General features: G+C 42.3%; 1 long non-coding RNA gene across 1 annotated transcript; it reads right to left on the bottom strand.

Moving 5' to 3' along the window:
• Positions 1-1,555: 1,555 nt before the first annotated feature.
• Positions 1,556-22,261, bottom strand: LOC129335396 (uncharacterized). Its single transcript, XR_008597605.1, has 3 exons — positions 22,174-22,261; positions 10,537-10,600; positions 1,556-2,043 (listed from the first exon to the last, which is right to left on the bottom strand). It is a non-coding gene; the product is annotated as an uncharacterized LOC129335396 (long non-coding RNA).
• Between the last annotated feature and the right edge of the window lie 1,754 nt (positions 22,262-24,015).

Below are 24,015 nucleotides of genomic sequence, written 5' to 3'. Positions count from 1 at the left end.
TCACCTAACCTATACCAACTAATGTAAGTAAACTAACTAGTTATTTTTGAAGTTTTAAAAATGCCTCTGGTACCATTTCTGTGGTTTAAGAATGAGGGAACATCATGGCGACCTTGAGGAGTATTAGGAAAAGACTTTGCATCAGGAAGAGGGAATGAGCAGAAATTATTAATTTAGTCTGGATCCTGGCTCTGGCTCATTCTAAACCCAATTCTAAATCCAGTCATAACCATTATGTTCTTATTGGCTTTGTAATAGTGCGGTGAGGCCCAAACATCTCAAATTTTCCAGGAGCCTCACAAACATCATCCTTAAGCTCTTCAACTTTCACCATTCCCTTGCCTGACTTGATCTGGCAGGGGCAGTAGCAGTGGCTCTGAACCTGATTCCTCCATATGTATTAGATGTTGGCGATCACACACTTCATCCTATGCTATGGAAAACAAGGCATCTCTAAAATCCATAGTGCTAATCTTCTCTGCCTTTGCTCCCAAGTGTGTGATGTTGCTTTGCCAGAAAGCTATACCCTGGAACTCTATGTTCTCAGTGCCATGAGGCAGGGACACTCCACTGAACAGTGGAGGTTGGGGATTAGTACATCCCAATTGTTTGCCTTTAGCAAACATGGAAGCTGGCATGTGACTTATAGGAACAAAGAGTCTTCACTGTACATGTCAAACTTAAAACTTACATGTCAAACTTACATAAGTGAAACATTTCTATTTTTGTAAAAGATGGGGTCCAGATGAATGAAACAGAAAAATGCTGCTAGCTTTCAGTGAAACTGAGGATGACAGTAATTAGTATTTGCCCCCATTTACTGCAAATCCTAGGTATATTGTTTTAGTTGAACTACCGATTAGAGCAGCTGAACAATGACTTTTCCAAATCCCAAAAATAGGTTCATGCTAGTTTAGATAAAAATGTCAGATAGCCAGACAAACTGTTTGGATGTATTTAGTTGAGCTGGGAAACAGAATAGCTTGGGGGGGGGACACCTACAGCTAATATATAGTATTTCTATCTGAAAATCTATTTTATTTTGTTCTCTATTGAACCAGAAAATTTTCATTTAAAAAAAAACTCATTATCTTTTTAAATGTTTTAAATCATCAAACCTCAGCAAGGATATGCACTATTTTACATAGTAGGAAATCAGAACAATTTTTTTTTGTACATAATTATTGAATATATGCCACTATCATTTGCAGTAAAAAGCTAACATTAGATGAAAGAAAAACATTATTTTAAACCTTCCTTATGTCCAGGCAAAATCAATAGGTTACTCATATAACATACTTTGCAATCTGAATTTAAAAATGAGTTTGGGTCTTTTTTCTCTTTAAAATGTTTAAAACCTATTTTAAACTTTTTTTTTAAGTTTTGCTTTATGTATGTCAGACCTCTTTAGGAAAGTCATTGCCTAGATTGAGGAAATGTGTCATAGTCTCTTCTTCTCAAATATATGAGATAGGAGCATGTGATGAGCTCCTTGAGATTTTCAATTCAATTCATTTCACAAGTACCAGCATTGATATGGCCTGGCCACATTGCCATGATGACCCTTTATTAGGTAGACAGGTAGGCAGCATTCAAATGACACAATAATCCATAGCTTAGAAATGGTGGTTTGATCAAAACATGGTTAGTTGTGTCATAGCAATACAGATAAAATTAACAGGAACTTCTTGTGACATCTAAAGTTACAAGCCAGTTTGTAGATCAGTGCTGCCTCTCACAGCAATTCAGTTCCAGATACAGTTAAACAGGTTGTTCTGCATGCTGGGTGCTAGAGCTCCAAATTGGACAAACTTGGGTCTGTAAACAAACCGAGGTTTGTGGCTCATGTCTGTCAGATTAAACTGAGTTTATTGTACAAGTCACAATTCAAACAAACTGTGAGACATTTTAAATGATGATATGACATTTGAATGCAGTCACAGAGGAAAATGAGAAGAGTCTTCTTGAGTTCCAGGGATAAGCATATTGTGTGCATTCCTCAAGACCTGGTAACATTCAGAAAAAAAGTTCTCTGGATGTGACCTATCAAACAAGAAAGATCATCAGGTTTGTATTTTCCTTTTTATTGCTCAGTTGCCAAGAGGCTCAGCTGGCAAACCCCTTGCCAATGATTTAAAATGCCTTCCTGTGTTTATTCAGCTATCCATTAATTTCTACTGAGAATTTTAATCTCCAATGAACTTCTATTACAGCGTAATGAGCACAGCAAAGAGATGTTACATTCATATGCTTTGTAAGATGCAAATATGAACAGAGAGGGCCAACAACAGTCATTGTATGGCTTGCTCCTGGTACACTTACATTCAACAACACTTGATACATAAATGTCCTTTAACAAAGAAAAACACATTCCCCTGACTTTGAGAGAAATTAGTTTTCCAAAGAGAACCATACACTGCTTAGAAGCGAAGATCCTATTTCTCTTTACCTTGCTCATTAATACTTTACACTCAAACTAGAAAGACTATTTGTGCTTGGCTTCTTTTCTTCAGTTTCATAGATTGAAAACAGGCCTGTTTTGTGGTCAGCGTGCTAGCACACAGTTATTGGGAAATAACTGGCTGCCAAATCCAGCCTAGAAACATCCAGCTAGCCACAGAGTTTGCCAAGCCACTTATAGATCTTTATGGAGAAGTCTGTTCCACAGACTGCTCCATAAAGATATAAACAATTCCATACAGTGATTGCTGGTATAGTGTAATGGTTCAAGTGTTGGATTAGGAAGGGGGCTTCAAATCCTGCCCTCCCTGCCTGCTATGAAACAAAGTAGGTAACACTGAGCCAATCACTATTGTTTAACCTAAATTAGATCAAAACAATATGGAGGCATGGAAAAACATATATGCCACTGTGAGATCCCTGGAAGAAGAGTGGGATAGAAATGCAATAAAATAACTTTTGGTGTCATATGTGGTACATTCAGGGCTTTTTTTCAGCTGGAATGCGGTGGAATGGAGTTCCAGCTCCTCTTGAAAATGGTCACATGGCCGGTGGCCCTGCCCTCTGATTTCCAGACAAAGGGGAGTTTAGATTGCCCTTCGCACCGTGTGGCACAGAGGGCAATCTAAACTCCTCTCTGTCTGGTGATCAGGGGGCGGGGCCACTGGCCATGTGACCATTTTCACTGAGGGCGATTTAAACTTTAAAAAACTCCTCCCTTGTTCCATCTGACCCAAAGTAATGTCATTGTGCAGTCCCGAGTTCCACCACTGAGTTCCACCACCTCTTTCCCCAGAAAAAAAGCCCTGGGTACATTTATGTCTGCTGCTTTAGAATATCTAGATTTGGCCCTATATGCTTGCCCCTTGTCACAGTTCTTTCTTGAAGGACCAACACATTTTCTGAGACTACTAGTGTCATATTCGTTCTTCATGATTCTATGCATGTTTATTCAGAAATTGTGTCTCAATGGAATTTAATTACATTGACAACTTCAGGAGTCAGTACCCTCAGGCAATTGCCAATAGACCGTCGTCTCCAGGAAACCCAGTCAGCCCCAAAAACCTGCCTCATCATAACTCTTTCCCTGTACTCAGGGAGTAGCATGAATGGTGCCCATCACCAAGATCCTGTCTTCCACATCAGCTGCCTAAACCCCATTGACACCATCTCTCCTCCTAGCTAAAACTTCATATTTTCATCTACTATCCAAGGAGACCTCATCATTGTCAGCAATTCCCAGAATTTGGGGTAGACTACTGTAATACACTCTACATAGGTTTTCCTGCAAAGCAGAGACTCCAGCTGATGCAGAACACTGCAGCTCACTTACTCTCAGGAACTAGATAAAGCATGCATATCACTCCCATTTTGCAGTCACTCCAATGGCTTCTCATCAGTAAACAGAGTTTCCTTCTCACTACATTTCCCATGGAAACTTGCAGGAAACTGACGTGTGTCTTCTATGTGTCAGACATCTCTTCTGGTTTGGCTCTCAGAGACATGTTTTGGCAGGGACATGGACTATATGCTAGCACTAGCCAGTTTGGTGCAGGGGTTAAGAGCAGCAGGTCTTTAATCTGGAGAACCGGGTTTGATTCCCCACTCCTCCACTTGTAGCCAGCTGGGTGACCTTGGATCAGTCACAGATCTCCGGAGCTCTCTCAGGCCCACCCACATACTTTAGAAGCGCAGGACTTTAATCTGGAGAACCAGGTTTGTAGTGGTTAAGAGCGCAGGACTCTAATCTGGAGAACCAGGTTTGATTCCTCACTCCTACACTTGAAGCCAGCTGGGTGACCTTGGGTCAGTCACAGCTCTCCAGAGCTCTCTCAGGCCACCTCACAGGGTGATTGTTGTGGGGATAATAATAACATACTTTGTAAACTGCTCTGAGTGGGTGTTAAGTTGTCCTGAAGGGCGGTATATAAATCAAATGTTGTTATTGTTATGTACTATCTGCTAATGCAGATAAGCACCGCTAGGGAGTTTCCCCATTTCTTAATATGCTATGTAAATTACTTATTTATTGTTTCAGAAGATTTCTTCTTTATGCTCAACTTTATACTTGTTTTCACATTTCCTGTTATCATACCCTATCTGTTCAATGAAAATTCTAACTGTTTCTCAGTGAATGTTCTAGCTGTTGGTTATATTGTATCTCACTTGCGCTGTGTAATCTGCCTTGGATCTCAGTGAGAAATGCAGACTATAAATGGAGGAGGAGGAGGTGCTGACGGTGAGTGAGTAGTAGATGGAGCATCAGTTCTTGCTCACACTACTACTCACTGGACGGATGCTACCATTAGTGAGTGGTAGGGTTGCCAACTCCAGGATGGGAAATTCCTAGATATTTGAGGCAGTGCCTGGGGAGGGCAGAGTTTGGCCATTAAAATCAAGCTTCTGTTGGTAGGTTTAAAAATCCAGAGCAAGAGCTCTGTTATTCTGTTAGCACAAAACAAAGAATAGAGGGAGCTCAGCAAGGATCTAATGCCATAGAGTCCACATTTCAAAGCTGCCATTTCCTGCATGAGAACTGATATCTGTAGCTTGGAGATCAGTTATAATTCCAGAAGAACTCCAGGTCTCACTTGGAGGATGGTGATCTTAGTGAGTGGCTACTACCCTTTTTCTCTGTTGCTAGCCCTCCTTATTGGTGGTTTGTTGGTTCCTGTTCCTTATCTGTTAGGAGAGCATTGGCCACTGCTCTCCACCTCTACCAACCTCTCCATTTCTGGAAGGTTTGGGTGACTAGAAGATTAATAGCAGGGAGCAACCTCCTCTGATGCCTCTTCTCCTGGCCTAAAAAGTGCTAGGGAGAAGAGTTAGTGGTAGTGGCTAAATCTGAAGTAGAGGGTGGAAGGCATGGTGGAGGTCCACCAAGTGAAAGGCACTAAAAGGCCAATTAACTTTGCTTTCTCTTAAGTGAAGCTTAGAATAGCAGACTCACTGCATCTGAGTGGTCTTCTTTGCATCACATGGTATACCTTAAATGTGCTCTCTGCATTAGTAAATGACAAACTAGTTTAGAGAAAGAAGTTTTCAAATATAGCCAATTCTAGAAAGTGCTGCCCACTGCAAGGAATTATTTATTTTTTTTATTTAGACCATTTCTATGCTGTCTCTTCAGAGTCCTGCTTGAGGTGGCTTACAATTACAAACCACAGGATTAAAATCAAGCCTCTGTTGGTAGGTTTAAAAATCCAGAGCAAGAGCTCTGTTACTCTGTTAGCACAAAACAAAGAATAGCCTCTTCATACATCTGGTGAAGAAATATCTAGCAGTGGTTAGTGTTTCTATGTGCAAGGTCTCCCCTAATCACATTTGTAGCTCACCAAGAAGATTGTTGTTCCATGTAACCAGGGATGCTCTTCACAAGACCTGTTTTTTCTAATGGGTGGGCAAATAGCTTGCTTGCAGCTGATGGCAACGTGGTAGAAACAGGGCTGGATCGAGAGGGGAGGGGGGTAGTCTGCCCCCGTGCTACTAAAGAGGGGGCACTGGGCACAGCTGCCAGCTGCCGTCAGCGTGCCGGTGGCAGCGTGGACGGTTGAGCAGCCGCCCACGCCATTCACCTGTCCAGCAGGACAGGGAGCGCACGATAAGCCGGCCACCCTTCAGCTGGGCAGGTGAATGGCACAGAGAGCTGGGAGGCCGCCCAGACCACTCGCCTGTCCTGCTGAGGGGGCGGCCGGCTTGCCACGAGCTCCCTGTCCTGTGGGGCAGGTGAATGGCATGGGCAGCCTCCCAGCTCTCCATGCCATTCGCCTGCCTGGCTGAGGGGGTGGCCAGCTTGCCACGCGCTCCCTGTCCTGCTGGGCAAGTGAGTGACATGGAGGGCTGGGAGGCCACCCACACCATTTGCCTGCCCCGCAGGACAGAGAGTGCGCGGCAAGTCAGCCACCCCCTCAGTGGGACAGGTGAGTGGCGCATGCGGCCTCTCAGCTGCCAGTGCTGCCGCCACTCTGCTGGTGGCACGCCGCCCTGCGTGATGATGTCACAAAGTGACATCGTCATGCAGTGCCGGGAGCATGCGCGCACTGCACGCATATGCGGGGGCCGCTGGACTTGGGTTGTCCCGGGTGCCAGGAACCCAAGATCCAGCCCTGGGTAGAAAAGAAGCTGAGGGGTGTGATTAAAAGTGGATGCAGAGAGGGTTGGCCTAAGGCTTTGTTTATATTCCTCCACAAGACAGGCAAGACTGTTCTGTTGCTTAGGGGGGCAGCCAGAGATCAAGAGGTTAGTCTTGCTGTTCTCCATTCCTCACGCTTTGCGATAAGCACCCTGCCTGCTTTGTAGGCTTTTCCCATCTTACAGTAAAAATACCATGTGTGCACACACACAGGGACAGGTGAGCTGCCTGAAGGATTAGATCTGTTTGCTCCTCTTTCAATAGGCTTAGACTGGAGTAACTCTGTTAAGGATTTCACTGAAAAGGCAGTTCTAGGGGGACCAAATTATACATGAGTCAGCCCATTCATGTGAAAAACATCAGTAAGGCTGCGTGTATATTTTCTACAACCAAGGTGAAGTAAGTAAGTAAAACTCACATTTACCCATTTTTCCCCTCATTGTGTAAAATATATAATATTCTCCATGCAAGCTCACTGGTTTCTGAATGGATGATGGAAAGTTAGTAAAGTTATGTAGAGTTGGGAAGAAAAATGATTTAGTGCTTCCTAATGCTCCCATTTCAACATAGGACCCCAATTCCCACCCATGTCACAAATGGGATTGTGAATAAAACTGCCAGTTTTAGTAGTGCTTTTTACAAGCCCTAATGCAGCCTAAGGTGGAAAAGTGTGTACAGTTCTGGTTGCCACATCTCAGACGAGATATCGAAGTATTGGGAAAGGTACAGAAAAGAGCAATCAAAATGATCACGGGATTGGAGCTCTTGCTGTATGAGGCAAGGCTAAAGCAACTGAGAGGAGGCATGATGGAAGTATACAAAATTATAGATGCCATAGAGGAAGTGAATACAGAGAAACTTCTCCCTCTCTCATAATACTAGAAGTTGGGGTCACCCTATGAAATTGATAGAACCCATCTGATTCTCTTCTCCTCTGCATCTTTCATGGGCCGTAAACTACAATGAGTTTAATAGAGCTTCTTTCCAAGTCAGTGTGAAGATGCTTTCTGCCCATGAGAGAGAGATGATAAAACTTGCAAGATAATTCTTATTAAACCCTGATCAGATGAGCTGCCAAGGAGGCGTTTAGGTAAGAACCCTGAGGTTAGACTCACATCCTTGGTTTAACCAGGCACCACCCACTGCACTTTTTCACTGCAGGGGCTTCTTTAAGTCATTATCTGTGAAACTGATTAAATGAAATACTCTAACCTCACTGGGATGTCTTCTTCTGAAAACACAGAACAGACTTCAAACACCATATGCTGAGTGCCATTTCTATACCACAAAACAGCAGCAGGTAAAAAAATTCCTTGATTGATGGCCAGCTGTGCCTGTTTCTAACCCTAATCCTTTAAATAATGTAGCACCCAAGCTGTTTTTGCTTTTTACAATATTTCCCACAAGAAAATATCTAAGCCTTCTGTGTTCTAAACTGAGCACATGCATTATTCCTTATATGGCCAGACTTTGCATGCTGTTTAAGATCCTTGATTTCCACAAAGGATTGAGATAAGTTTAGTCGAAAACAAATCAGCAGAATTTCTAGCATGGCCAAAGTAAATTATGGGTTTAATGGCCTTGCTTGATTATAGGTTACAAGTTCATGTATCTCACCTACACCTTTGAAAAGCTGCATATTGCTAATTATACTAGACAGTTCAGAGTATGGGGGCCAAATCTGGGTGTAACAAACTCGTCTTTAGAAAAAAGCTTGAATGTCCAGAGACTATGACTTAGAGATCACATCGAAATGTAACACTGTCTGTAGGATTTCAATCTGAGGATCCCTCACTGAAGCATAAAATGCCTCCCCAAATCCTATTCCTAAGTATCCCTTCCCCCCAAGGTTAGCATTTGAGGGAGTGTTGGAGAGCTGTCCTGAGAAGTCGAGGATAAGTGAAAATCACTCTCCCCGTGCACACGCAGATCTGTTTGTCAGAATCCAACTGAATGCCTCCAGGAGCATTATTCTGGCCAAATGCACCTTCTGAACCCCATTTTTATGCCTGTACATCCTATGCACAATTTATCTTTAGACATACCAAAGAAATACTATCCCTCGACCTTTTACTGCTGGTCTTTGGAATACATCCATTTAAGTTGGCATGCTACAGGATATGGTTGTTATTGACTTCATAGCTTCCTGAAAGTATCTGGCTGATCACTGTTGAAAACAACATCTACGATTAGACATGCCCCTTGGTCAAATTCAGCAAGGTTCTTAAATTTGGCTACATTTTGCAGCAATTATGTGAATTAAGTAACTGGACATGAAGATTCTAAATTCATATACTCAGCCATAACATGTCTTGTGGATTTCTCATTAGGCAGTGGATCAGGGCTTTAAAGGATATTTAGGTTTGGCTGAATGCTCTGGGAAATGAAAACTGAACTTTCATGTGAGGGAAGTACAATTATGCTGTATCACAAAACCATATCCCTGAGGATTCAGCATTTTAAATTAGTTGCATCTTATAATTATCACCACTACCTGCCAGAGCTTGCCAATTCTGTATAATTATGGCCTAATGCTTAAAACCTCTGAAGCTATTTGCAAGGCGTGTTCTGGGTTTTCTGCTCTTTTCTTTGCAAGCTCATGTCAGGAAGAAACATGTTCTCAACTTTCCACATTGTACAGGAATGTCAGTAAGACGCTTCTCTTTTTGCAAAGTTCACATATCCTATCACATTCTTCCATGTAGCTAAAGCAAAGATGTGGCCTTTTAAAACTATCCAATTCATCACTTTAAGATAACAAATAGGTCTCCTTTAAGTGCTAAATGTAGGAAGGTAAAGAACACACGTACTTTACATGCTGACTAGGATAGGTCTTTATGTTGGGCAGGAGCTATGGCTTAATGAAGGAATATATGCTATGCATGCAGAATATCCCAGTTTCACTCCTTGGTGTTTCAATTAAAGGATGTGGGGCAGCAAGGACTGGGAAAGATCATTCTTTGTCTGAGACTGGAGAATTACTACCAATCAGAGTCAGCAATACCAGGCTAGACAGACCAATGGTCTGTCTCAGTACAAGTCACCTCATAATCCCAAACAGTTAACTACATAAATGATAATGACTAAATGCATAATCCACTAGGAAGTTCTCCTGTCCAGTTAAGAAACTGAAAATTTCTGCATTCACCTTCTGCTCTTATACAGAACACAAAGAGTTTACAGCAACAGAAGCAATTTATTATATTAAAATATAAATACAACTATATAAGAAACATTAAAATGAAAATAAGGACAGTGTGGATGTCACTCCTATGATCACACAGAGGATAATTGTCTGACAGTGTAATCCTAAAGACAGACTTGTAAAACTATTGACTTCAATGGACATAGAAGGGTGTAACTCTGTTTAGGATTGCACAGTGAGTCCCTACACATTGTTGAATGTGTTTCTCTGCTTCCTATTGTATTTGGCTCTTCAATAGCCTAACTTGAACGGACTTCTGAATTAATTGTGTAAGTAAATGTATGGTTCTTCTTTTAAAAGTAAGAATTAATAGAAAATTTTGCTTCCCAAACTATCCCCTCCTCTCATGCAAAATGCTAAGCAAGATCCAACACTTTCTGCTTTGTCTTAACAGTGGTCCTGATGTTCTAACTGTACAAACTCTTTAGGTTAGTCTACACAGTGGCAGCAGCTGCTCCAAGGCACTATGACTCTTTATTCGTGTAGCTGAAAATGGAGCAGCAATGCCACTTACAGTTATCCACCAGTCTCTCACTGCCTGTCCTTCTGGGTGCTGCCTGCTGCTGCTTCTATGCTCCACTGAAGCTTGCTGATGTGAGCTAGTGGCAATGGTGACAAGGAGCAGCAGCAGCCACAGCCATGTGCTCACCTGTCCCCTGTGAGCAGTAGGACCAATAGGAAGTCCCTTTTGGTGTGCTGCAGCCCTTTTCCTCTCCAGCAAAGAGAATGAAACACTCACCAGCTGTATTCAGTGTGGCAAGAAGGGCCAGTCCATTGGTGGGGACCAATCCTGTTGCTGTGGCCTAGAAAGAGAGAATAGACAGTGATGGCTGCTGCTCAAGTTTAGGGGTCAGAGGTCCCAAGGACCACACTAGCTGTCCCTTATCTTTTCCTTCACCAACATATTTCATGAGGAGAGGAAATGAAAAAGGAACCAGTTACCTCCCTGCCCCTGGATTTGTCAAATAGGAGGAGGGACAGTTGGGAGAAATTAATAGGGCTTTTGAGGTTGGTAGTAGCAACAGCTTGGTGATGTGGTCATAATTGTTCACTATTGTTACTTCTTAACTAGACATGGGCATGAAACGGAAAAAGCCCGAAATGAGAGTTTCATGTATCATTGCAATCCAAGAATCGCGAATTACGAAATTTCACAAAATTCACATGCTTGCTGAAATGATTTGTTAGTTTCACGATTCATCAGAACCCGGGGCATTTCAAGGCCCCCTTCATACCCGAAGATGCCAAACTCGCAGGGAGACTTCAGCAGGCTCTCCTCCACCCACCCTCCCAGTTTGCAATACATTGACTGGGAAGGTCACTGAAACATGAGGCAGGGAGAGGTGCCTTTTATTAAAAACACTGACATAGAGCAGAACAGGAGTCTGTGGTTGGCTGACAGACCTGCCTAACAAGGTTTGGAGGGGTGAGATTGGTGTGCCCATGGCTACAGAAGGCCCACCTCCTTGGGTGCCTAGGGGATTGACCCCCAGCTCCTAGCAGTATAGGGCAAAATGGAAGCTCTTCAGATGGCTAGGAGAGCTGGGGTTTCCAATGGCAACAAAAGGTCTGGGCCCATTGTTGCCAATGGAATCAATGGATCAGCACGAGCCTGTCTGAAATTATGAATCATTCATGAAGCTAAAGAAACAGGCCAAAAAGTCATGAATTTCGTGATAATTTTGTGATAACTGCACCTCCACAAAACACAGTTTTGTGATACACAAAACATCCTGTTTCATGATGACATTTGCTTCGTATTCTGATTCGTGCCCATGTCTATTCTTAACTACAGTGTATTTAATGGCAGCTTTACAGCCATTTTGCAACACTGTGAGTCACTATATCCCTACGACTTTGCAGAAATAATCTGGTGCTGCTTTTCATCAAAAGGTCAGAGGATGAACCAAGAAGTAGAATGAAGATAAATGTCTTCTTCTTCATGGCACCAGTCTACAAATAGTTGCATCCCGTAATGCACTAACTACCTGGACACTTTGGCTTCTCATGAATCTCAGTGAAATGTTTGCTCTTTGTACAAGGTCATTATTTTTATGGAACCTTAGGGACTAGGGGATTTATAATGTACGAATTGGATGAGAACAAAGAACACATAATTTGAGGGATTCATGATGAATTGTGTAATAATTTCCTTCCACCATTGTGTTTGCCAAAGACATTAGATGTTCAGCAAGAAATTTAATAAATCCTGAGAAAATAAGTTAATGGAAATATAGCCAAATCATAATCCCCACCCCTCACCATTTACTTGGTAAAGGTATATTGGGTGCTTATCTTTTACCTGTATACATTAATGCATAGATATGAATGATGAATAATTTATAACTTACATGTCAGGCAATGTTTAAGAAAAATAAGCTAAAAGAATTATTGTTTTTCATCTTGAAGGAAAAGATAACAAGAACATAATTGCTTTCTTTTAAACTGAGAGAGAGATGTTGTCACTGTCTAAATTTAGCCAGTATATTTACTATACCTAATTTTCAGATTAAAATTGTTTTCTAGTGAACTTCTTAGTCTAACAAGGTAATGTTTCTTTAAAAGACAAACCCCTAAAAGTTGTAAATATAAATCTGTCCTTTCACATTATGTCCTACCAATGATTTATTTTTTGTTCACTGAATAGTGAAATTAAAATAATTTTTTTTGCATCTTCCACTACAAGAGTTTATCCATGTAAAATATTTGAGAGGCTATGCTTTCAATGTTTGGGCATTTGATCAGACTTGATAACTGTATGGAGACCCAGATACACCTGACTAGTGAGGTGTTAATAGGAACACATGAGACTCCAAATTTAAGGAAAAAGTCCACTGACTGACAAACAGACGGCTCTTTTGAGGAACTGTCAATTATCAAGGAAACTTTAATTGTGAATTTCAAGGAAGAAAGTCCCCAGCCCTACTCAGGTATGCAACGATGAATGAATGCCTGGAAGACTTGAGTTCTGCCCTAACTTCTCCATATTCAGCGGTGTCCTTGGAGTTTAAATATGTAAGTTTGGCTACCCATATATATACATAACCCAGTACCTAGGGATACTTGAACACCAACCATTTGGCTTATGTCCTGTTTGTTGGTTTTGAACAAAGTCCTGATTTTTCAGTAATCTGTTTTGTGGGTGTTCAGCAGGTCATATCACTATGTTCCTTCTTAACCATGCAGTACAATATGTGCATTCTCACACAGCCCAACAGGGCTGTGTGAGAATGCACACAGCCCTGCCCCCCAAATCTGCATCTCCTCCCTGCCCCCCAAATCCTTGCATCTCCTCCCTGCCCCCCAAATCCTTGGTGCATAACTGCTATGCTCAGTAGGGAATTATTTAAATAAATATCACTCACAAATCATATAAATCAATCATCAGTAAATGCTATCTTTCAATAAAACCTATCCATCAATGTTTTTCTAAGTAGTCCTTAGTGACTCTAATGAGTTTGAATTAGTAGTGTCTTTATATATGCTCAGCTTTGGGGAAAACCAGTTCAAACTGGTTCAGAAGGCATTTGCAGAGGTTCTGCATGAGCCAAACAGACTAAGTGATTGGCTCACCTCTGATCATCACTGTCAAATGGTCAAGAGGCTGGGGGTGCCCACATGGTCTGGGCCTGATGTGCTGCCCTATTTAAAGGGCTGGGGGAAGATAGCCAAGGAGGACTCTCCTCAACCCGCTGTCTGCTGTAAGAGACCAGCAGAGAGGAAAGGAGGAGGAGTGTGCTTTACACTCCCCCCCCGGTGGATAACTCTACTTTTGCCCAGGGCCCTAGAATCACTAACACTGCCCCTGCTTTAAACCTATGGGGGATGGTATCACATGATAGTAGGTTACTTAACAGAGAACCAACCAAGAACATTTATTATAATTTCTGATCTGGATCGGGGTGGGATGTAATTTTTTACTGTGATTGCTTATTTCTGTGTAGGATATTATTGGTTTGGGAGTCAAATTGCTATGGCTTTTCTTTGGGCCATTATTTTCAAAGAGGAATCTATTCAAGGGGCTGGGGCAGCTGTTTATAAAATTAATGGCACCAAATTTGCGCAGATCACAGTCTTCCCTCTAATCTAAAAACTCCCTAAGTTTTGAGCAGATTGAACAAAGAGAGTTGATTTTGCAGACCCACAAATTAGGTCCCTTTCTATACAGCCACACTTCTTTCTCTACTGATTCCTAAATGGCTCCAGCCTAGAGGGAGAGCAGTATATTAGCATTAAAAACTCATATTGCATTCACTTCATTTTCCTGTTAGAGTAATCCACTGACAACAACAAAAAATTACTTTTCTGCTGAAACTCTCTGTTTGCCATGCTTTCTTGTTGAGGTCTATATGTTTAACAAAATAAAGAATGAGATCAGCAGCCTTTCCACTATTCCATACAGGGGACTTTGGGGGGGCTGAGGAGGCTATTTTTCAACCAAATGATACCACAATTGCAGGGAAGCAACAACAACCTGTCTGCTAAAAACTTCTCAAGTTTGAAGTTAATTGGCCGAAGCTTTCCAGTTCTATGGCCACTGGTTCCTCCAGGCTTAGTTTCTCTTTTCAGAGAGGGGGAGCCTCCACCCCCACAAGGAGGGGCACAAGGAGGGAGAGAATGAGAGAGCTGATGTTCTAATATTATTCCCTATGGAGAACTTTGGGGGGGAGGGGCTAGAAGGCTGTTTTTCAACTAAATGACATCAAAATTGCAGGAGAGTGAGTACTTGGGGTGTACAAACTTAAACAAATGAGCTGGAAATACATCCAGAAATTGCTGTTTTGATTCATTAAAGCGGCATACAGAACAGTGAACCAAATCCAAGAAACATAATTATAACAGTACTCTCTCACCCCAAAGTCTATGAGTTTCATTTCAGTTTTTACCACACTGCAGCAGGTAGAAGTTAGGCAGGCACTGGACCAGCAGCATCTTGTTTTAACTTAACACCAAATCACCAATCAGATCCAAAGGAAGAGAAGAGGGCCCTTATGTAACTCTGCTGGTGGGAAGGTGGAACTGCACAGTGCACATGAGTGTATCTCTTTTTTCGTTGCTACCCGGGTAATGGCAGTCTGTAAACTCTGTTGGCAGAAAGCGGGAATGTGCACAATGTACACGGATGCATCTTTGGGGGAGCTACCCAGGAAACAGCATTGTCTCCCAGCCAATCAGGTGGGTCATCATAAGGAGAGATCCCTCTGTGCTTATAAACTTTGGAAACATTTTACTCCATTGGAAGGAAAGCAATGTGCATGCAGTCTGAAAAAAATGCAAGCTAAATTTCTTAGTCTCTAAGATTTTTGAAGAAGGGCACTTAGACTCTCGGAAGCTTATACTCTAAAAATCTTGTTGGTCTCTAAGGTGCCATTAGATTCAAATCCTGATGTTCTGCTGTAGACCAACACTACTACCTATCCAAAATTAAGATTTCCCAAGGCTTGGCCTGCAAAAACCTAACATCTTTGGATGTTTGGGAGAAAAGCAAATAAAACATATTTTAAATAAACAAACACGGATATCTTTTAGTGATGTGTGCAATATCCAGTCACAAAATGCTTTGCCTCTCTCTACTGTGTTAAAGTGAATATCTCTAAGCATTCATTAAGCAAGGGAGTTCAACATCTGAGCTTCAAATATGAAACTTTCACATTATATTTTATTTATGAATCAGTGAAGATGTTCACATTTTAAAACCTGTGTTGCACAGAATTGTAAAAATGAAAAATCCATGCTTGTTTTTTGGTAAGAATGAAATATATGAATATTCTGCACATAAGTGACATATGCAAGCAATGATATTTTCACTTTATTATTCCCATCATGATTATTTTTCTTTCATGAAAGACATTTTTGATACTGTGGAATAGGGAGCCATAAAAGCATTGGTTCCCTATGATATGATAGACAAAACATAATATCTAGCTTCATCCTATTAAAATGATGTTTCTGTTGTCATTAAGATGACTTTTTCATTTGCCAGATTACCCTAGCAAACTTTACATTCTTTGAAGGAACATGTTTTATTTAGCCAGCTGTGAGAACACAGTGTTCTCTAGCACTTCCTGTTGCTAAGACTGTGGAACTGTCATATACTGATAATGATAAGTGAAGTTAAAAGAAGAAAGTGAGAATACCTGTTGAAGTACAAAGTAGGATGAAAACAATGCATATCACTACCGGGGAACTGACTTTTAACCCAGCACAATAACAGTGACTGCAATACCACAGGCATCCAAAGACCTCTCCCTTATCAGAGAAAAGAACTCTTTCTTCAACTGAGTCTGTTTGAAAAGAGGCTTGGGAAACAGCAAGTCTGGATTTGGTCTTTAGTAGACATGGGCATGGACCAGGAAAAAGCCATGGACCATTATTCCATGGTCTGTCACATTTCACAGACTACAGACTATGGACCATTCACGGATCCACCCCAGTTCATGGACCAGTTTATCAGTCCATGGTCCATCACTTCTGGGGCCGTAGCACTGTTCCCTTTGCACTCAGAAATGCCAAACCCACAGCGAGTCTTCAGCTGGCTCTCCTCCATCCACCCTCCAAGTTTGGTCAAGATTGCATTTTGGACGTCCGAGTTACAGACCCCAAAGCAGCCACCACCCGGAAATTTCCAGTACATAAATAGGAGCCACAAATCCCAATCAACTTGCATTGGCTTGCAGCAATTGACAGAGCTCTAGGCTAGCCCAACACCCCATAATCAAAAAGGATTGAAAGCGGGAAAAATGAGACAGAAGAGTGAGCCTTCAAGGAGCCCAATAAGCTTCCACTCAGAGCCTGACTGCAGCTCTGAGTCTGGGTTGCAGCACAGCCCTAGGCTAGCCCCACCACCCCACAAGCAAAGAATTGAAAGGGAATAAAGGAGAAACAAGAATGAGGCCTCAGCTGAGGAAACCTAATAAGCTTGTTCCCACCCAGAGCCTTGCTGCAACACAAGCCCCAAGCCTCCCTCTGGTGCAATATGAAAAAAAAACTCCTGCAAAAAGCAGTTCCTCTAATCCAATAACCAGCTGGAAAGTGAAACCACAGCTCCGTGCTGTGTCTTATATACTAAATGCTCACATAGAGAATAATGGGAGCTCTCTGGTTGGCTGTCAAACCTGCCTATCAAGGTTTTCAGGGTAAGTTTGGTGAGTTTCAAGGGCAGCAGAAGGTCTGCAGGCAGCTCCTATGTTGCCTAGGGAATTGATTGCTCAGCGCTGGGATGTCTGGTTTCATGGACCAACAGACCAACAGACTGGCCAAAGTTCATCACATCCATGAAAAAAGGCGTGTCCCGTGACCTGCTGGCTCACAAAGGCCAAACCAGCCCAGTCCATGTAAAATTTTGGTTCATTTTTCAGTCCATGTCCACCTGTAGTCTTTAGCTTTTACTCCCAGCATCTGAGACAAAGAACCAGGACTTTTCATTGCTCCATTTCTAGAACAAATAGACCTTTTTTTTCTACAGACACCACCCACAGCTACTTTCATCAAGTCATAACTAGAGACATCAGGAGACATCTAGTTCTGCAAAATGGTTATTTTAGATCAGCTTTCATACACAATCATTGATGCTAAAACTGTGAGACATAATTAGAGATGGGCATGATCAGCATTACGATTTGAAAAAAAAAACCGATAATGGCGTTCGCGCAATCTGGACTCAGCTAATCGGTGCTGTCCACGGCAACCGATCCAGCAGTCAGAGGTTTGCTTGTTCGGGGCTTGATCAGATCGATCGGTTTCTGTTCGGGATTGCAGACACTCAGGCGCCAGTAATCTATTCCTGGGGCAACGGAGCCAGGGGAATGCCTGAGCTGTGTTTGCCCTCCTTCTGTTGCCCTGGAAACACGAACGGAAGCCCAGCTTTCCTTGATCAGCAGGGCTTCCTTCCTACCACGGAGCAGCAACGCACTCACCACCAGTTGGGAGAAGAGACCCAGGGGAGGGAGGGGGAAGGGGGTGTTCTGTAGCCATGGGCACTCCAAACTTCTTGCTTTTTTAAAAAACGGGGCTTTGTAGGAGGAATGGCTGTTTTTCTGTCTGTCACTCTCAGTTTTTAACCTGCTTTTAAAACACTGTATTTGGTGGAAAAACCTCATTCATGACTCTGTGTGTGTGTTTAAAATATGCTTTTGGAAGACTGGTTGCTTGCTTTTCAAATCAGGTGGGGAGGAATGGAGGATTCTGTCTCTGCTTTTTTTAAAAAGCTGGCTGAAACATGTTGACGAGGTGTCTCTCTCTCTCTATTTGGAGAGGCAGGGATGGGTTAAAAACTTTTTCCCCCCCTCTGCTCTAAGTGCGTGTGTGTGTGTGTGAAAACATCCCCTCCCTGAGGGGAGGCGGCTCGTCGCCAGGTTAAAAACTCCCCCCCCTGCTCTAAGTGTGTGGGGGGGGCGTCCCTCTGCTTTGGCCTCCCCGATCCCCGATCCCTGATCGGAAATGGGACTTGTTCGGTGTGGATTGGTGATCTGGGGTTGTTGCCAGTGCGGATCCACAAACAGCTTGATCAGTATTTTTTTTTTGATCGTGCCCACCTCTAGACATAAGGATACATTTTAATATTTGCATATGATCTGGGCTGCAGTCCTTTAATCTCGATACTGTCAAGAATTTTCATTTTTTTAAAAAAAGAAATGTTAGGTGGGTGGCTGTGTTGGTCTGTAGTAGAATAGCAGGATTTGGGTCAGAGCTCTGACTCTTGAAAATCTTGTTGGTCTCTAAGCTGCCACTGGACTCAAATCCTGCTATAATAAAAAAGAATAAAAATGCACAAAATATTCCTATGCACACAATGCTGTAGCACAGTGTTTAAGTGGTTCGGCTGCGAATCCACTCTACTGGTTCAAATCCCACTCCTGCCATGAATTCTGTATGTGGCCTTGGGTAAGCATCTCAGCTCCAGCTCCCCAGCTGTATTGTGGGGATAATAATAACACTAACTTGTTCACCGCTCTTGGTGAGGCACTAATCTGTCTAGAAGAGCAGTATATAAGTGCAGATTATTATTATTATTATTATTATTATTATTATTATTATTATTATTATTATTATTATTATTATTATTATTATTATTCTATATTTGAGGAGAATGAGAGCCATCAAGGCATAGTGGTCAGAGTATTAGATGAGGACTTGGGACAACTGGATATAAACTCTCACTTTGCCCTGGAAGCTCAGTGGCCTGGGCCCATCACAATCTCTCATTTTATCCTACAAGGTTGTTGTGAGAATAAAGCAGAAAAGGGAAGAATAATGCAATCAGCTGCTTTGGATCCATATTAAGAAGGAAAGCAGAATATACATTTTAAAATTTATATGGGAGCCAGTTTGGTGTAGTGGTTAAGAGCGCAGGACTCTCATCTGGAGAACTGGGTTTGATTCCTCACTCCTCCACTTGAAGCCAGCTGGGTGACCTTGGGTCAGTCACAGCTTCTAGTTCTCTGAGTCCCACCCACCTCACAGGGTGATTTGTTGTGGGGATAATAATAGCATACTTTGTAAAACGCTCTGAGTGGGTATTAAGTCACCCTGAAGGGCGGTATATAAATCAAAAGTTGTTGTTGTTGTTATAAAAAGTAAAAAGTTTCTACAAACAGCAAATGTTTTATTAAAGAAGCCATTCCAAAGAATATTCAATAACCCTTTGACTGAAGCAAAACCCCTTTGCTTCATTCAACTGCTATATATTGTTAATGGTATAAGACATGTTTTTAAATATTATGTTTATCCAGAAATAATTGCACAGCAGCTGATATAAAGTCACTCCTACTATTCTTGAACTCATACCTAGCAGTTAAATATACAGCCATTCATTGGAAGCTTTACTTTAATAATACTTAGCAATTATCTGCCGCTCCTTCAAAAGTTGCAACTAGAGGTGGGCATGATCCCAAAAAAATTACTGACCAAGCTGATCGTGGATCCGCGCCAGGAATGACCCCAAATCACCAATCCACACCGATCATCTCCCATTTACGATCTGTGGATCAGATCAGGGAGGCCAAAGCAGAGGGGCGCCCCGCTGTTCCCAGCTATGTGGGAAGGTGGGTGGTGGCGGCGACCACCGGGCCCAGTAGGCACGGGGAGGGGACATTTTCACACACACATACACACTTAGAGCAGAGGGGGGGGAGTTTTTAGCCTGGCGATGAGCCTCCTCCCCTCAGGGAGGGGAACATTCACACACACACACACACACACACACACACACACACTTAGAGCAGAGGGGGGATGTTTTTAACGTGGCTACGAGACGCCTCCCCTCAGGGAGGGGACGTTCACACACACACAGAGAGCAGAGAGGGAAAAAAAGTTTTTAACCTGGCGATGAGCCACCTCCCCTCAGGGAGGGGACATTTACACACACACACACAAACACACACACACACACACACTTAGAGCAGGGGGGGAGTTTTTAACCCATCCCTGCCTCTCCAAATAGAGAGAGAGAGACACCCCATCAACATGTTTCAGCCAGCTTTTTAAAAAAAGCAGGGACAGAATCCTCCATTCCTCCCCACCTGATTTGAAAAGCAAGCAGCCAGTCTTCCAAAAGCATATTTTAAACACACACACAGAGCCATGAATGAGGTTTTCCCACCAAATATAGTGTTTTAAAAGCAGGTTAAAAACTGAGAGTGACAGACAGAAAAACAGCCATTCCTCCCACAAAGCCCCGTTTTTTAAAAAAGCAAAAAGTTTGGAGTGCCCATGGCTACAGAACACCCCCTTCCCCCTCTCTCCCCTGGGTCTCTTCTCCCAACTGGTGGTGAGTGCGTTGCTGCTCCGTGGTAGGAAGGAAGCCCTGCTGATCAAGGAAAGCTGGGCTTCCATTCGTGTTTCCAGGGCGACAGAAGGAGGGCAAACACAGCTCAGGCATTCCCCTGGCTCCGTTGCCCCAGGAATAGATTACTGGTGCCTGATTGGCTGCATCCCCGATCACATCCCGATGGCCCGAATCAAGCCCCGATGAAGCCCCCCCCCCAACGCTGGATTAGTCACTGTGGACGGCACTGATTTGCTGGGTCCTGATCGCGCGAACGCCATTATCGTGGGTATTTTTCTATCGTAATGCTGATTGTGCCCATCTCTAGTTGCAACTACTCCATCTACTCCACCGTACGTTTATACTGCAAACCATCCCAAAAGCCACTGACTTTTCAGTAGTAACCCAGTTCTTTCCATGGACCAGTAAATTTAATTCAGGACAAACTCCAAGTTCTAAAATTACATTCTGAGTGGCACTCTCACTTATTATTGTCACTGCCTTAAATGGAACATTGAAAGATGGTAATGATTGATGATGTTGAGGCCTATGCTCAGATCTCCCAGAATTACAACTGGTCTTCAGACTCAAGAGGTCAGTTGCCCTGGAGAAAATGGCTGCTTTGAGAGATGGATTCTATGCCATTACACCATACTCCCCAAATCCCACCATTCTCAGGATATACCCCTAAATTTCCAGGAATTTATTGACCCGGTGTTGGCAACCCTATTGTTGATTTCTTCAACCTAAAAGAGGTGTCAGGATGCTGTTTCCATTTTACAGATGAGCAAGTAACACTGCAAGAGTTACTTATACAATACTACCCAGAAAGCCCAAGACTCAGTCAGGATTTGCACCTAAGTTGCTAGGCAACACAAAGGACTTCTTCTAGGGTTGCCAGCACATGGTTAACAATAGGCAGGAGACTTACTTGGTTGAAGGCATGCCAGTGATGTAATAATGGCAACATGCTGACATCACTCCCTGTGTGACCAGAAGTGACACCAGCACATCATTGGGGACTCTCTAGCATTTGACCATAGAGTTTGGCCCAAATGCTAGAGCATCCCTAGTGATGCATTGATGCCACTTCCAGGTGCACAAGGAATGATATCAGCCCATCAGAATGCTGCCCATTGCCCCTCCCATTTTTTTCTCCATTTTCCTCCTGCTGCCCAGCTGAACAGCAACTGGAAACACTCAATGATGGTGAGAACATGATAAGCTTAGCTTCTTCATGCTACAAATTTAACTACTGGTTAAATTGTTGTGGCTTCTTCACTATAACTCTAGCTTTTCTGGAAGCATTGAGAAGTATTTGTTAGAGATCCTTCGTCTCTTCACCGAGCTACACTTCACAAAGTTCATTGCTTATTGGCTATGAGATTTAAAGAAGTGTTTTATGGGCATAAATGTACAGCATAGGCATTCCATTATTTGTTTGTTTATTTATTAACAAAAGCTTTACCTCATCTTTCTACTTTCACAGAGCCACCAAGGCGGCTAACAAATTTAATAGACACAGTTTAAAATGTCATCTTAAAAGCTATTAAAAGTCATTATGTACTCATACAAACAGAAACAATTGTAACAAATTAAGTCTGAACCTACTGAGCAAGTGCTGTCCTCACAGATTTCCCTCTCAAGCGTCAAAGTGACCTTTCACCATAGCTGAACCTAGAAGGTATCTACTGCAAATGATTTCCCTAGATCATACTAAAGGCAACAGTTTTGTCACTTGCACCGTCTGAGCAAATTCCCCAATCGATGTGTTCTGTTTGCAAGTACTGCTTGTTCTGCACTGTGCTCTCTTTCAAAAATGTCAGCTGAGTAATTGTGATATAAATATGCCAGAATATTTCCCAACAGTTTCTAGTTGGTGAATAACAGAGACATAGTCACCTTAGTCTCCACAAACACAGTTCCAGGAAGAAAAAGTCTCCGATGTAGCAAAAGTAGGAGGCAAATGACATGATGAAGAGATCGCCAAGTAACTTTTCTTTAAAAAAAATGAAAAGTAGCAGCTGCAGGCTTCAGCCAGAAACAGAAGAAGAACAGGTGTTCAAGGGAGTGTTGAACTCTTTCTCTATTTTTCTACTCTGAATAATTTCTCTCCAAGGGTCAAGTTAAATATGCAGGTTTTTATTTGAGTTTCTGCAGCCATACAGCAATTAAAAAAGTAAATGGTTGTTAAAAAATAAAGGAGAACCAAACACCCTAATGGAGGGGAGGGGCTCCTCTCTCCTCCTCAAGCCATTTCCATGTCAAAATAACACCAGGGGAGCCCCCCCCCCCCGTTTTTACCGCTTTATGTGCACAGAATACTCCACGTGGAGCAAAAAAGGGGGGGAACTGCCATACCCTGCTATTTTGACATGGGAAAACAGCTTGAGGGAGAAGGGAGGAGGGCGGGTGGAGGGAGGAAGAGTGCTGCTATTTTTAATATCTTTATACAATGTTTTTAATGTTTTATGTTTAATGTTTAATGAAATGTTTTAAATGTTTTAATGTTGTTATCCGCCCTGAGCCTGCTTGCGGGGAGGGCAGAATATAAATACGATAAAATAAATAAATAAAATAAATAAATAAGTCCTCCTCCCCCCACAGATGGATTCTAAGGCCATTTGGGCTCACTTTTATTTTTAAAAGTGATTCCTGAAAGTTGTTGTGTAACTGCAGGAAACTTGAGTTGGGTCTGGGGAACTTGCACATTTAGCTTGACCCCAAGTTATTTTGTTTCCTGTGAGAGAAAAAGCATAGGGATCTGTGCCCTTTAGAAGGAGCAGCTGAAGGAGATTTTGAAAGGAAAAAAAGAGCTGGCAGAGAACCTTTGTGACTCCTGTGGTCATTGTTTGAGGCCAAGCTTTGGGTGACCCCATCTTCTGAGATTAGATGGGTAGGAACCTGGGAAAGGGTCTTCCTAGTTGAGTCAACAAAACTCTGGAACATTCTCTCCAGGGAGACTCATCTGTCCCCTTCTGTTACCATCTTCCACCAGCAGGTTAAGACTTTTTGTTTGGTTTAGTGTTCCCTCAGGGATCCCTCCTTCTAGACCAATGTTTTATTTTCTCTCTGGTTTTAATTGTATTAAGGATGTGCTTTTTGGTGTTTTTTTAAAGCATGATTTTATTATATATATATTTAATTTGTTAGCTGCCCTGGTGGCCCTTATGAGGGGAGATAGGCAGGGTTTAAATTTTGTAAATAAATAAATAAATAAATAAAAACTTATATGGGGGTTTTGAAGAGTTTTTTTTTTAAAAAATGTAAGAATGTCTAATCAGGGAACACTTGCTTCTCTATGGTGTACTGCCCCTCAGCACATTGTTTTATCAGGATCGTGAAGCTAGATTCCATATTGTTCCATTCTATGTATTTATATTTACATATGGGCTCAGCTGAAAGCCAAAGTATACCTTACTAGAGTTTTGTGCAACTTTTCCAACTACATTC

This window comes from Eublepharis macularius, chromosome 9, assembly GCF_028583425.1.
Source record: "Eublepharis macularius isolate TG4126 chromosome 9, MPM_Emac_v1.0, whole genome shotgun sequence".
Classification (NCBI taxonomy): Eukaryota; Metazoa; Chordata; class Lepidosauria; order Squamata; family Eublepharidae; genus Eublepharis; species Eublepharis macularius.
Note: the sequence above shows the minus strand (reverse complement) of the source record. Positions and strands in the feature narration are given on the sequence as shown.